Source organism: Crocuta crocuta, unplaced genomic scaffold (genome assembly GCF_008692635.1).
Source record: "Crocuta crocuta isolate KB4526 unplaced genomic scaffold, BGI_CrCroc_1.0 scaffold548, whole genome shotgun sequence".
Lineage (NCBI taxonomy): Eukaryota > Metazoa > Chordata > Mammalia > Carnivora > Hyaenidae > Crocuta > Crocuta crocuta.
Window position 1 is genome coordinate 1,705,296 of NW_027528725.1, and position 15,974 is coordinate 1,721,269.

The window sequence follows — 15,974 nt, forward strand, 5'->3', positions numbered from 1 at the left end:
TGGTTTCTCTACCATATTCCACCCATCTCTTAATGCTCATTTCCATTTGTTCCATCTTTTCGTTTCATAGAGCTTTCCTCTGATTATTTTCTTTTTTTATTTAAAAATATTTTTGAATATGTATTTATTTTTGAGAGAGAGAGAAAGAAAGAGACAGAGACAGAGTGCAAGCAGGTGAGGGGCAGAGAGAGAGGGAGACATAGAATCTGAGTTGTCAGCACAGAGCCCAATGCGAGGCTCGAACCCACGGACTGCAAGATCATGACCTGAGCCGAAGTCAGATGCTTAATCAACTGAGCCACCCAGGTGCCCCTCCTTTGGATATTTCCTTCTGTTGTGTTTTCCAGTTCACAAATCCCCTCTGCAGCTATGCCTAATTATCTCTGAAAATCCATGCAGCATGTCTTTAATCTCCTTTTTTTTTCCAGTTTTAGAATGTCAGTGTTTAATTGCTTGTTTTCTGTGTTGAAAATTGAATCTTATCTTTCATTTCCTTGAGCATATGAAACAGAAACTTAAGGTTTATGCCCCAGTGCACCACCATCTTAATCCACTGGGGGTCTGTTGTCTTTATTTCTCCTAGGCTTTGATCATGTCATCAGACCTTTTCTTTCATTTCTTTTTAAAATTTTTTTAATGTTTATTTATTTTTGGGAGACAGAGAGACAGGGCACAAGCAGGAGAGAGGCAGAGAGAGAGGGAGACACAGAATCTGAAGCAGGATCTAGGATCTGAGCTGTCAGCACAGAGCCTGACATGGGGCTCAAACCCACGAAGCACAGGATCGTGACCTGGGCTGAAGTTGGACGCTTAACCCACTGAGCCACCCAGGCGCCCCCAGCCCTCTTCATTTTTTATTCCATGCCAGACATTGTATTTTAAATAGTGTTAATTTGAGACTCTGGACGATGTTGCAATTTTTAAAAAATATTATGATATTGTGGTTAGAACACACAATGTCAGAACTACCTTCTCAACAAATTTTTAAGCATACAGTATGTCATTGTTGAGATGTGGTAGTGCTGTAGAGCAGATCTTTAGAGCTGATTCATCTTGGATGATGTTATAATTTTTTGGAAAAGATTTCTATGTGGTGTGGCGGCTAGGGGCCCTCGATCCCAGATCATCTTAATCCAATCAAAGGCTGGGCTTCAGACTCTGAGAGTGGGAAATACATCTGGTTACTCTTACCCTTAGGCTGTGGCCCTTTGGGTCTCACCTGACAGTCTGGGATGTTTACCAGGACATCCTTAGTGGGCCCGGAATTCCAATATCTGTCCCAGACCCCCGTGAAGCCTAGCCCTGCCTCCCACACATGCTCTCAGCGTCTTCAGCAGCTCCTGCATGAGACTGAATCCACCGTGGGGCCGCCACTCTGGGCTCCCCTCTTCTCTCAGTCTTGGCACAACAGCCCTTCACTGCCTGGAAACTCTCTGAAGCCTTCTTGCAGGCGTTTCCTTTCTGTGTCTCCACTCTGCTCTTGGCAGGAGTCAGCCATCACTAGAGTGAAGATCATAATGGGCTTCAGAATCCAGTCAGGTAAGTGTTCAAGTTTCACTTCCACCTTTTAACAACTGGGTGGTCGCAGGCAAGCTGCCCAATCTTTCTGAGCCCCAATTATCTCTCTGAAAAAGGGGGTTAATATCTGCCCTCCAAGATTTATTTAAGGCTTAGAAGTAACACATGTGGGGCGCCTGGGTGGCTCAGTCGGTTGAGAGTCTGACTTGGGCGCAGGTCATGATCCCAGGGTTGTGTAATCCAGCCCCATGTTGGGCTCTGTGCTGACAGCTGAGAGCCTGGAGCCTGCTTCCAATTCTGTGTCTCTTTCTCTCTCTGCCCCTCCCCTGCTCATGCTCTGTCTCTCTCTCTCAAATAACACGTAATGTGCTTAAGAATGTCTAACATAATGTATGGTAGGTACTCAAGACATGTAGCCTTGTTTTTGCCAATGTTCTCAAAGAGTCTTCATGGCCCTCTCATTGCGGCTCTGGTGCCCAGGATGGGTGTCTGGGGATTTTGTTTGCGTGACATCCAGGAGGCTTTCTGGGGGCAGTGACAAGTGGCCAGGCTGGGGTGAAGTTGGCAGGAACTGTGCTTCTGGACTAACATCTCTTAGAGGTCCCTGGGACTTCCGTGGGCCTGGGCAGGTGGTGGTAAGAGGCCGAGAGAGTGCTCCAAGCATAATCAGAGAGGACCAGTGAGATATGAGGAGGCAGAGGAGGAGAGGAGGCTGTGAAGGGGAAGTGAGTTTGGAGACCAGACACTGGGCAGGGTGTGGATGGGGAACAGGCTGGGAGGCAGCAAATGGGCTGGGGTAGATTCAGTCTGAAGCTGAGGCAGTACAGGGCGCCTGGGCCTTTGGGGGAGAGATGGGTGTTAGGTCCACAGCCTTTTGGCTCTGATGTTTTGATGCTACCGCTTCAATACTGAGGATATTTTGACTGCAAAACCATTTGAATATTTACATTTTAATAGGATTATGCAAAACACTGATGAAATCTCATTGTGAAACTCTTTTTCAGACCAAATACCATGTCAATTTAATTCTAAGTTTCTATATGGTATAATTACCATTTCTGTTATTTTTTCTTTGTTATTTTCTTGAGATTATTTTTAGGGTTATTTATTTATTTTTGTAGAGAGAGAGGGTGAGTGGTGGGGAGGGCAGAGGGAGAGAAAGAGGATCTTAATCAGTTTCCATTCCCAGCACAGAGCCCAACATGGGGCTCGATTTCACAACCCTGGGATCGTTAAGTTGAGTTGAAATCAAGAGTTGGACAGCTAACTGACTGAGCCACCCAGGCGTCCTGAGATTATACTCATCGCATAAGTTATTTTCTGTTTGGTTTTTATTACTAGACTTTACAACTAATTCACAGATCAGCTTTTTGTCCATTTATAATTTTATTTCTGCTGGTGTGTGTGTGTACATGTGTGTGTGTGTGTGTGTGTATGTGTGTGTTCAGCCATTTTTTCTACCAAATCCAATTTCTCTTGGAAATAATGCAGATCCAAACATCATAAGGAAGGTTTAATTCTTTCGTTAGTTGTTAGTCAATTATATACTTTATTCTTCAAGTGCTGATTATGTTGATGTACTTTGTGCGGATTACTTTTTAAAAAAAAATTTAAAGTCTATTCTTGAGAGACAGAGAGAGAGAGAGTGTGGGTGTGTATGTGTGAGTGGTGGAGGGGCAGAGAGAGAGGGAGACACAGAATCTGAAGCAGGCTCCAGGCTCTGAGCTGTCAGCACAGAGCCTGATGTGGGGCTCGAACTCACGGACCTCGAGATCATGACCTGAGCTGAAGTTGGATGCTAACCCAACAGAACCACCCAGGTGCCCCTATGTGGATTATTTTTATTTCTGTTGGTATTCTTTATTAATTCTCTATAAAGTAGGTAGTTATGTTTCTTTCTTTGTTTATCAGAAATTTGTGAACAATTTTGTGAAATGGAGAAATGCAGGGTGGGGGAAAAGAGAAGTATGAGCTTCATGAGGAGAGGAAAACATGAACGAGAAGGTCAAATGTGAGGGGGACACAGAAACCCCAGTGAGGAAGAGGCTGACATGGTTGGGCTTAAAATGTCATGCTTCTCTTTTGGGTGCTGAGCTCCAGCTGTGGCCCTGACGAGGGACAAAGGTGGCCCTGGTCTTGGGGAAAGACCCAGGTGGTCAGGTGTCTTGAGTTGAAGGAGTGCTTGGAGGAGGGTCACTTTAGGGCTGGGACAAGGACAGTTGACAACAGGGGTGGCCGCCATTACTGGAGCCTGTGAGGGTATCACCGGTGACCGTGGATCCACTAGGAGGCAGTGTGGCTCAGTGGAAAGAGTGCGAGCTTCTGAGAAGGACATGCCCGTCTCTAATTCTGCTTCCTCATTTACCAGCCAGCACATCAGATAAGTCACTTAACATCTGCCACCTTGGTTTCCTCATCTGCAAAGTGGCGACACCATCCTCTACGGGTTGCCGTAGGAAGGCAGCAGTGGCACGTGGATAAAATGACTGCCCACAGAAGCCCCTTTGGAGACGGCAGTTCTTGATCCTGTTACCAGTGCTCCTTGGCAAACAATGGCCTGGGTCGGGAGCAGATGACCAACACTATGTAAAGAGAGTCTAACAGAGACCTTGGAGGGGCTCCGGGCAAGGTGTAGGGAAACCGCAAAGATCAGTGCTGTAACCTGAAGCTGCTTGGAGGGGCCTTGACCACCCAGATGCCGGGAATGAGGAGAGGGGTCAATGAGGCTGTTTGGAGAGCACGGTTAGCCTAGAGGACCTTCGGGGACAGAGGTCTGGAGAAAGAAATACCCTCATCTCCAGGTCCTCCCTCCCATTTCCTGCTGGGGCTTCCCATGGCCAAACCCAGCATGGGGGACGTGGAAAGCCTCGTCCAATCAGGCGGTTTCCCAGTGGACAGGGCTTGCCATTGAGCTCCTCTGGAAAGGTCAAGGGTAATGTATTCCTCTTCTCGAGACTCAAGGTACAGTCCCAGCCCATTCACACGGACCCTGCAGCATTTCAGGCTTGGGATAATTCAGACGGGAGTTCACCTGAACTTTATCTTTCTTGTATTTACACAGAAAGACCTTAAAAAGCTAGTCGATAGTGTAAACATGGATAATTACAATATTTCAGGAGAGGCTTAATGCACTAAAAGAGGGAGAAAGGATTTTTAAGCACAGCAGCGGAACCCATTTCTGGATACAGAGAGAAATTAAAAATTGTTCTTTTTAATAATCTAATCGCACCCCTGGGATCCCATACTATCCTGAAGGTGATTCAGGTGCCAGGAAGATATCACATGGTTTTGTTTGGTCAATACCTCAAGGGGTTGATAACCCAGCAATGGTTAACAGCAAGTTGGGTCCCTCTGGGGTCAAAGTCAGCCTGTTTCCATGCGGAGGCAGCATGGGGTAGCCGTGCGAAAACACCGTCCTTGGAGTTAACAGGTCTGGCATGGAATCTGCACATCTCTTGGGTTCTCTGACCTTGCTGAGCCTGTATTCCCCATCTGTGAAATGGGTGAGGCAATACCCATCTCATGTGCTTTCTCTAAGGATTACCAAGTCTTAAAGTGATGGTCCTATCACCTAGCAGGGCCTGAGCTCCTAATTCCCTCCGTGGCACTGGTCCCTGAAGGGGGCGCTGGAGTCTCCTCGAGGACCATCCAGGCTCCGCGTCCTCCACATCTTGCCTGGGCCCTGCTCCCACCTGAAGGCCGCCCAGGGAATGCGGGTTGTGAGGGAGAGGGGGCTGCCCCCTGATTTTTGGTTCAGACTGACCCAGGTCCTCCCAGACCTTGAATCCAGCCTCTTGTTTCTGTCACAGTGAAGTCTCACCCCCTCCATCACACAAGCAGTGTCACTAATGGAAAGAGCACGGTGAGCTTTGGGACCAGACAGACATGGTTTACAGTCCCAGCTCTGCTGTCACTTACAGAGGAACAAGTGTCCTAACTTCTCTGAGCCCCTGGGTGAGTGAGATGTCCAACATTGCTTGGCAGGTGATGTCCAGCACCTGACACAGCCCTTGGTCATTACAGCAACTGGGAAACTGGCTGTTCTTGTTTGTGTCGTGTGTGCAGACAGCGCAGAGTTGGTCGGAAATCTGGCTTTGCCATGGGGATTTTTTCCCATGATGGGAAGCTGCAGACCATTGGGAGAAGTCGCAAGTTTGCACATCATCCCTGAGCAGGGGCCATGATCATCTTCTCTGTAATGGTCCAGTTTAAGTATACGTGCTGCCGAAGTGAGCACCAGAATCTGCTGGTTTGGGGGAATGTGATGGTGGCTGGCTGTGACGTGGCCATGGTGGCCTGGAGGGAGCCAGGGATGCACTGAGCCCTCCACAGCCAGAGCCTCCTGGGTCCCGCTCTGCAACCTCCCTTCTCAAGGATGCGAGTGTGGTCCCAGGGCACACGTCCTGGCCAAAGGATCACAGGACACCCTCACATCGAGACCTCCCCACAGACAGGATGAGTAATAAGGCTCAACGGCGTGCCCGAGGCACCATCATTTTAATGGCACTTTTCAGATGTCTGGCTTATCTGCCACCTCTTCCTCATGAACCCTCTCCCGCGGGCAGTCTATGTGAGCTATTCCTGGCATGTGCTGTGGTACAAAAGCGCGGTTCATCTTTTCGAGAAGACGTGAGGAGGTTGAAAGTCAAAGCCGTTGGAACGAACCTTGGCTTCAGTGACTAGTCAAGTGCTTATTAGGCGAGTCCTCACTCTCCCTGAGAAGGAGAGGAGCAGATGGAGTCTGGGGGGATATGACAATAAGGATGAAAAGGGAACAAGATCTATGCAGTACATGCTGTCTCCTTGGGGAGGGCCATGGCTCTTGGGGGACCGCTGTCCCTGAGGGACTAACAGACACTAGCGTCAGCCAGGATGACCCAAGTGGGGGAGGGGCCCTTGCTGGTCACTGTGCCGGACGAGGTCTGCAGGGAAAGCCAGGGTGCACTTGGCTTGGCTTTGGAAGAGAAGTTTCCCTTCCCCTCGGGCCTCTGGCCACCGCCTTCCTGCATGGGCTCAGTTAGGTGACTGGGGTTGACTGGGGTCTGTCTCATGGCTGCAGTTAGATGGCGGCCAGAGCTGGAGGCCTGAGGCTCAGTTGGTCAGATTGCCCAACAGGGTGTGTCTGTGCCCCAGCTGGGTGGCTGAGAGGGTGGGGACCGGCTGGACAGCTGTCTTTCCACACGGCCTTGCTATGTAGACTTCTTCCCGGCATGGCCATCCTGGGGTGGTCAGACTTCTCACGTGGAGCCTGGCTACTTCCAGATGGCTGACCCGTGTGCCCCTGACACACCTGCAAGGCTTTGTATGACTTGGCCTCAGAAATACAAGCATTGCTTCTGTCCTATTCTACTAGTTAACAGCTAGTCGCCTGGCCAGCCCACCTCGGCAGGGAGGGACGCTGCACGTCAGTAAGCACCAGGAGGCCGAGCTCTGCAGAGGCTGGCTACCCCAGTCCCACAAGGAAGGGGGAGAAGCAGGCCTGACCCTTCCATGTCCTGCCTCTGTGGCCACTGTCAGAGGTCGGATGTGAAGGCCTCAGTCTCCAGTCCCGTCTAAGCTCCAGAATCGGGGCTGGCAAAGAGGGCAAAGGGAAGCCTACCCACCTCCTGCTTGCCTCAAGCTCTTTTTATAGGGGATAAAGGCCTCTCTTCCCTAATGACGGAGATGAGAAAATCCACTCCACCTGCAGGGGAACAAACCCAAATCCCCAATCCCAGCACTCTGCCGTGGAAGTGAAGTCACGTTCCCAGACACATCAGAAGTGCGACCAGACAGTGACGTCTGCTTGCCTGTCCAGGCTGAGTCACCCCCAGCCGGCCTCATACTTCTGACAACTGTCCCTTTGGCAAACCTAAAGGCCAGAGTCAGCTCCAGGAGGAGCAGGAGAGGGAGGCAGGGTCGCTCCGGTCTTCCTTACAGGATGTGCGTGAGCAGGAGACTTCTGGGTTCCTGGAATTATTGCTAAAACTCAGACCCTTGTAACAGTAAGTTTCAGACGCTGTCATTTTTCACCCGTGCTGTGCGTGGGCCCAGCTGGAAACCTAATCCCCAGTTTCACTTTAGTTGTCATATTTCCCAAGGACTTAACATGCTCTCCCAGATAGCCAGGCACGGCCCTCATTTCACAAAATAGGGTTCCAGTGCGTTAGGAGTATCAGTGGCCTCTCTGTCATCTTCATCTGAGTGTCGTGCTCCCAGCAGATGTACTATGATGCCTGAGAGTCCATCCTTTGGGGGGGGGGGAAGATTGTGCACCGGTAAACTGAGAACACCTGGAAAATGCCGCCTCGCGATGTGAATATGGCAGCTTTGATGGGGGTGTGGTTGGAGCCAAGGGGCAAAGGTGCGGGGTTATTTCCCCTCTTGTTAACCAGCGGGAAGGGCGCAGGTGGGCTCCTTGCTGCTGCGGGTGCCATGGGCCTTCTCAGGATTCCCATCTGATCTCTGATTCCCCGGGGACCCACTCCTTCGCCTCCCATCCGGCCACAGACGATGTCTTGTGGTGCAAGGTCGATGCTTGGGAACAAACGAGCGGAGGAGGGGGAGAGGGTGGGGGGCAGGGAGAGGGTCCTCCAGCGCCGTGAAAGCAGCTGCCACTTTACCGTGGGAGGAGAACCCCGGGAGCCCTTGAACTTGATGTCATTTCTGTCATGCATAGGGAGAGGCGCAAGTGAGCGTGTGCGGGGAAAGAGAAGTGCCCAGAAAACAGTTAGCCTCTGTTAGTACTTGATAGGCAGCCAAAGCACTTTTGTGCCCAAGCCCAGCGAGCTACCTGTGAAAAAAGAAATTGCTTTTCAAGAACATTCATCACAGCAAGTGGCTCATTTCCTTGTCCTCAAACAACCCCATTCTGGGCCTTTTCTCCCATTAAAAACTCCTCAGATGTAAATAAAGAAACGAAGGGGAGGTGTCGGGCTTGGGGGGGACAGTAGTGGGGAAGATGGAGATGCGGGTGTTGTGGGCACAGAAACGGCACATCCTGGGGCTCCGTCGGACCTTGTGCTATGGGGGCCACCTGGAGTACACTTCTGAGCAAAGTGTCTCGGGCTTCACAGGTGCGATTCTGAAATTCAGGGGCGGTAGTGCTGAGTGTCACCAGGCTCTGTCTCTCTAGGAGTCTCTGCCCTGTCACCTGTTCTGAGAGGCCCTCCTGACCGCTCTCGTGTGGGAGACCTCTCCCTCCTCCTTGCTCTGCACTCCCGACTCTGTGCATTTCCATTATGATACCGAACCCTGTATGGGATTCTTTTTTTTTTTTTTCCCCGTATGGGATTCTTAACTTGTCTCTTCATCGTCTGCCCCCTACTGGGTGTCGGTCCCATCACGGGCCGGCCATGCTGTCTTGGTCACTGCTGTATTCTGGGGCACAGAGTACATACTCGACAAATCTTTGTGGGACCAAGAAAAAGAAGTGAGCAAATCCATAATGTGGTGGTGAGGGCAAAGGGTTCTATTAGATCCGGGATATCACTTTCCTCAGTTTTTTTTTTTTCAGCAACAAATTCTGTTACTTAGCGGCCGGGCTGACCAGACTCCGGGGTCTGTTGTATGATCTCTGTGTGTTAGGGGTTAGCTAGCAGGTCTGAGGGGCAGCTTACTATGGAAGGGGGATATTGACCTTTGGTTTCACTGTGTGACCTTGAGTGTTGAGTGAGTCTCCTCCATCACCCACTGTACCTCAGAGTCTTATTAAATGAGATTAACCACTCACTTTGTGGTAGCTCTGTAGAGATTATAGTTGATGTAGGGAGTGTTATGGGCTACATGTTTGTGTCTCCTCTCCCCCATTCATATGTTGAAATCCTAACCCCCTATGTGACGGTACATGAAGGTGGGGCCTGTGGGACATAATTATGTGGTGGGGACACCACGATGAAATTAGTGCCCTTTTAAGAAAAGACACCAGTTGGGCGCCTGGGTGGCTCGGTCAGTTGAGCATCCAACTGCGGCTCAGATCATGGTCTCGTGGTTCGTGAGTTTGAGCCCCGTGTCAAGCTCTGTGCTGACAGCTCAGGGCCTGGAATCTGCTTCAGATTCTGTGTCTCTCTCTCCCTCCATGCTCTCGCTCTATCTCTGTCTTTCAAAAATAAATAAATGTTAAAAAAAGAAAAGAGAAAAGACAAGACAAGACACCAGTGGGGCGCCTGGGTGGCACAGTCAGTTGAGCATCCAACTTCGGCTCAGGTCATGATCTCATGGTTCGTGAGTTCGATCCCCATTTTGGGCTCCATGCTGACAGCTCAGAGCCTGGAGCCTGCTTGGGATTCTATGTCTCCTTCTCTCTCTGCCCCTCCCCACTTCATGCTTTGTCTCTCTCTCTCAAAAATAAACACACACACACACACACACACACACACAGAGGAAGAGAAAAGACACGAGAAACCTTGCTTCTCTTTGTCCTCTGCTATGTGAGGGCACAGAGAGAAAGTGGCCGTTTGCCAGCCAGGAAGTGGGTCTCACCAGGAACTGAATCCCCTAGCACCTTGATCTTGGACTTCTCAGCCTCCAGAACTGTGAGAAATACATGTGTCTTATTTAAGCCATCCAGCCTGTGGTATTTCATTTTGGCAGCCTGAGCTAAGACAGGGAACATGCCTGGTGCAGGAATTCAATATATAATGGTCATGTTCATTATTATTTTGACAAGTGGAGACACTCTCAACTCCATAAAATATCAATAAGATATTCGGGGATTTCAGAGCATCTAGCTCACAACAGCTCTAGAAAATTCCCAAGTTCTGAGACGTTGGCCAGAGGACCCCCTTGTTTTAGTTCTATGAGAGAGAGCCCGTGCAGACATGTTTGGGCCACAGCCCCTCTCCGGTTGGTGTTTAGTGGAGGATTCCCCTGTCCGCCCCCCCATATCTACACCACCAATGATGGGTATTTCTTCAAGTGGCCGTGGAGAATAAGGCTGTGGGTTGGATTCATCAATTTGCAATAAGAATGGTTCCAGAAGGGTCTTGGAAGGGTACTTGCATTTAAGTACCATATTTTGGATTCGTTCATTCAACATCAATTTGTTAAGTGTCTACTCTCAATGGTCCTCGCCTTGCTGGAGCTGACACTCTAGTTGGGGAGAAGACAATGACCAGATGAATTAATGGCTCCATTTTGGAACAAGCACTATGAAGGAAATGCAGGACGACGTGATGGAGAGTGATGGGGAGGGAGAGCTCTTCCACAGACGGATGTTTACAGCAGCCGAGGCCTGAAAGACCAGAAGGAGCAGCCTGTGGGAAAGCACGGCAAGTGGGGGCTGGGTGGGTGTGAGGAGCAGAGAGGACGCCAGAACTGGGGGAGGTGGGGGAGGAGGGCACAGAGGTGGTCCAATGGGCCCTGAAGCAGCTGGGGCCCTGGGCAGGGGGAGAGCAGATGTCCCGGGATCCACGGGGGCCACTGGTGGCTGGAGTCTGGCCCTCTGTAAGCAGGCTCCTGTTGCCAGCACCCCAGTTCGCTCTCACCCCGCAGACGATCTGTCTTCCTTGCCAAAGCTTAGCTGACCTAGACTACCTGGCTCCTGCCGGAGTGGCCCCTTGGGGCGCTCAGCACCCCAGGGCCCTCGGACTGCCCCACCCCAGAACTCGGAGATCCATAGAACTCTACTGTTTGGGTTTGAGAAATGGATATTGACAAAACTTTGTCTTTCTTATTAGACAGAAAGGGCTCCTTTTCAGGCCCTTCTTAGAAGCCTAATTTATGCACGTTCTCCGGGCTGGGAAGTGGAGTGGGAGCGGATGGCGGGCCTGGCGCCCTGCCCAAGCCAGGCCGGGAAAGTGCAGGCCGGGCCAAGAATCCTGACGCTCCAGGCATTCAGAGAGATCCGCTTGGCCCGCCCCCTGCCCTGCCGCCGCTCCCATTGGCTCCCCCGTGGCCTTCCCGCGCTCCCATTGGCTTCCCCGGCCCTCTCCAGGGCCCCTGTGAGCAGCGCCCTCTGTTGCCTGGGAAATGGGGAAGCAGAGAGGCGCCATCTTTAAGGAGTACGGGCCTGAAAGGGTTTGGGCAGCAGGAAGGTGGGATGTTGGTGCTGAACCAGCACGGAGCCCGGATGCTTCCTTTTCATTGCTACCTCCCATAAGACTGTCCTTACAAAGAAGGTAGAGAAATGTTACAATGTGATCATGGCAATAATACAATTAAGTAGATATTTTAACTAACTGAAGAGCTCCAGTGGAATAGCCAAATATTTTTCTTTCTCAATCATGCTAAGGACTTAATGCCTTTCTTCCATATAGGGAGATTTGAATTTTAAGAGTATCATGGCTCAAGCAATATTTAGCTCAACAAGAAAGATTTGAAAGGTGACAATAGGATCTGATGCCCAAAACATGCCTTCCTCCCCCCTCCCCCCCCCCAAATTCAACTCATATCAGATGGTTGAAGAACCACTATTGACAATTATTTTGTTTGACTTTGGGTAGCATGCAGTAGGGAGCAGTGAACCTACTAGGAAGGATAAAGTCCCCACAGGTGCGTTGGAATTACTAGGCTTTTTCCTCCATGAGTCCATTTGCTGAGTCAATGTCCAGGCTGAGCACTGGACAAAGAAGGTAGGGGAAGGAGAAACCAGTAAGGATTTTGACAGCCATGTAGACGGGGCTGAATGACTAGAGAATAGCAAAGCTCTGAACTCTCCCTGTGGGATACAGGGCGTGGGGTAGTATAGGATGTCGGTGGACTGGGTTATCAAAGCACAGTTTTTTAGTTCTTGAAAAGCAAAATACAGCTAGAGAAAAAAAGCTTTCAAGAAACATACAGTAAGTATTCTCAAGACGCTTGCTAGATGTTTTGCTTGCGTGTGAAGGAAGGTAAGAGTTAAACAGAAAAACATAACTTTTAAGGCCAATAAGACAAAGATCTGCCTGTCTCACAGTATGAAAAACCCAGGAGGACCATGCATGAGAAGGAAGCTTCTAGAAGGAGGAAGCTGCTGAAAGGAGGAAACTGCAAGAAACACCTGGCATATCTCGCCCTTGAGATATCTGAATTTATTTTTTTTTAATGTTTATTTATTTTCAAGAAAGAGAGACAGAGTGTAAGCAGGGGAGGGGCAGAAAGAGGGAGACACATAATCTGAAGCAGGCTCCAGGCTATGAGCTGTCCATACAGAGCCTGACGCAGGGCTTGAACTCATGAACTGTGAGATCATGACCTAAGCCGAGTCAGGCACTTAACAGACTGAGCCACCCAGGCGCCCCACAGACCTTGAATGTTGACAGCTTTTCTTTTTTTAATGCTTATTTATTTATTTTGAGAGAGACAGAGAGAGAGAGAGCATGAGCAGAGGAGAGGCAGAGAGAGAGAGCATCCCAAGCAGGCTCTGCATTGCCAGCACAGAGCCTGACATAGGGCTCTATCTCATGAACAGGAAGATCATGACCTGAGCTCAAATCAAGAGGTGGAATGCTTAACTGACTGCCCTTAAGAGCTGTATGCTGACAACTTTTAAGCCCCACCACTCCCTCTTCCCCTTGTTTTAGACCTGGGCCAGCTCATAAGAAAGCCTAGGTGCTCCCTCCATTAGTCTCAGCAGGAAGTTCAAACCATGCAAGCCTTGGTCCATGCATGGGAGCACTTCTCCCTAGCCCCAACCTCCAATGACTTCAAAGCCACCTCCATTCTCTACTCTCTTAATTCATTTTTAGACCTGCTTGGGAAGTTTCCAGGCTCTCTCTAGAAATCCTCGTATGTGTGTAATAAATCTTCTTGTATCTTCTTGCTACGTGCTTAATGTCATTAGTCTTGACATCTGAACCAGATTTTCGTTGGGGGTGTTCATTCCACCATCACAACTCAGGTAATTTTGCTCTCAAGAGTTATCAGACAAGAATTTTAAAATAACTATGATAAATAGAATAAAAAAGAATATTCAGAAAAAAGATGGGCATGTGAAGGAATAGATGGAGGCTTGATGCAGAGAATTGGAATCTATAAAAATTCAAATAGACTTTCAATAACTTTTAAACCTTAATATTTGAAATTAATGATTCATTGAATGGATTTAAATGTTTGTATCATCTGCTACAAACACAGCAAATGATAGGATTACTGAGCTCTAAGATGCGTGTAGAGATGACACTCAAACTGCAGCACAGACAGAGAAAATAGTGAAAATAATAGATAAGAGTACAAGACAAATGTGGGACACAGTCACAACATTGATCATGTATATCATTGGATTCTCAGAAAAGGGGAGGGAGAGAGAATAAGAAAAGCATATTCAAAGAGATAAAGGGCAAGAGTTTTCAAAGTCAGAGAAAGACATCAACTCATAGATTCACAAAACTCAGTGAATCCTAAATTAAAGAAATACAAAGAAAACTACACGTAGGTGAAAATGGAACACAATGAGAAAATGTTAAAAGCAGCCAGGAAAAATAAAACACATTATGTTCAAAGGAACAACAATGAGTATGGCTGACTTGTTGATAGCAACTATGAAATCCAGAAGACAATGGAACAGCATTTTTAACTATACAGAGAAAAGTTCTATATCCTGTGAAATTATTTTTTTTTTTTTTCAAAAATAAAGGCAATTCATGTTCTCTCCCATTTCTGAACAACTTAAAGCCATTGGATGGGGGAGAACAAGGTGTGGTGTGTATATGTTTGTGTGCATGTTATGGAGACTGGAGGAAGCCATGGTGGCCCAGAACAAGATGTCAGAGCCCAGACAGGATGAGAAGGGCATTCCCATGGAAGGGAAGCCGGATATGGGATGCCAGCTCATGAGCAGGGTGAGTAGGGGAGAGGCGGTTTAGGTTTAGTGAGAGAGGGAATTATGAATATAGAATAGGAGAAAACTAGAATGAACCCTGTGATGCTTATTTGGAATAGAATATATCCGAGTGGATTCATCTATATATACACATATTTTAATGTTATATATAATAATAATATATAATAGATATTGTATGTATGTATACAGATACATACGTATTCTCTAGCTCTGTTCACAGAGTCCCGACTAGATACACCTCATTAGCAATGAAAATACCTAAGACCTAGATTTTGTTTTCTAAACAACAGCTTCAAAGAAAGAAGCCAGGGATCCTCAGAGAATGTCTGATTCCAGGACTGGAGTTGGGAAAGTATAAGGTGAGTCTGGCTAATCCTGTGTCAAAATGCACTGAAGCACTCAAAGAATAATGGGGAAATGTCAAAAGGGTACAGAAGCTGTCTTGAAGTGACTTCCACTAATCACATCAGGGGCAATCTGAAAATCTGAAAATCAAGATAAGTAATAAATTGGATTCTAATCCTTCGAATAAAATAAGGAGCCGCATGTCTATAGAAATAGTTAAATAGCAAAGCTCAATGAGGACCAGGACTGTTTATATAATGTTCAGATCCTTCCCCACAAAATACTTGCTGGTTACAAAGGAGAAAAGAGTAACTTGCAGTGTTCAGAAAGCTGTCAGACCCCACACTGATCAAACGATCAAAGTAGGTATCACCAGCAATGGCCCAAATTGCTATACAGCCCCTTATGGGATGCAAGGAGAAGAATTTAGCTCCACTTCTGTGGCATTCCTGCCAAATATGCAGAATCTGACTGTAATGCTCACAAATCAGACTATCAGTCAAATACACACGGTGGAGGGGAGGCATTCTGTAAAATATCTAGCCTGTAATCTATAAAGGCATCAAGGTTAGGAAAGGTGGAGAAGCTGGTTCAGACTGAAGGAGACTAAGAAGGCACGATAACTCATGACAATCGAAATTTCTGATCTACCGCAAGACTCCTTTTCTAAAAAAGTTGTCGGGACAGTTGACAAATCTTAGATGGGGTCTTGGATAAGATAGGAATGCATCATTATTAACTGCCTGATTTTGAATGTTGTACTGTGGTTATGCCAGAAAACACTATAGGAAACATATGGTAAAGTGTTCAGGGGTATTGGGTTAGCAAAATACTCTCAGATGGTTCAGGAACAAATATTTATCTGTATTGGACATTGTGCTTTTCCATAACTGTGTGATAGTTTCAAAGCTTTGAAAGGTAACAATTAAAAGATGAAGGTGGGGCACCTGGGTGACTCAGTCAGTTGAGTGTCCTACTCTTGATTTCGGCACGGGTTGTGACCCTATCGTTGTAGGATTGAGCCCTGTGTCAGGCTCTGCATTAAATGTGGAGCCTCTTAAGATTCTCTGTCTCTGTCTCTGTCTCTCTCTGTCTCTCTTCCTGTGCGTCTCTCCCTTGCTCCTGCACTCTCTCTAAATTAAATTAAAATTAAATTAAATTAAATTAAATTTTAAAAATGAAGGCCAGGTAAAGACATTTTCACACTAACAAAGTGAGAGGACTCACCACCAGCAGACTCCTGCTGCAAGTAATACAAGGATGATGATTCCAAATGGAAACACAGAACTACAGGATGAAACAGAGAACGCCAAGACACAAATATGTGCTCAGATATAAGAGTGTTGACTGTTTGAAGCCACAATAATAACTA

The 15,974-nt window shown here is 47.8% G+C and overlaps 1 non-coding gene across 1 annotated transcript; it reads right to left on the reverse strand.

Moving 5' to 3' along the window:
- Nucleotides 1-5,648: 5,648 nt before the first annotated feature.
- LOC144224357 (U6 spliceosomal RNA) lies at nucleotides 5,649-5,755 on the reverse strand. The gene has a single exon (XR_013333019.1). It is a non-coding gene; the product is annotated as a U6 spliceosomal RNA (small nuclear RNA).
- Between the last annotated feature and the right edge of the window lie 10,219 nt (nucleotides 5,756-15,974).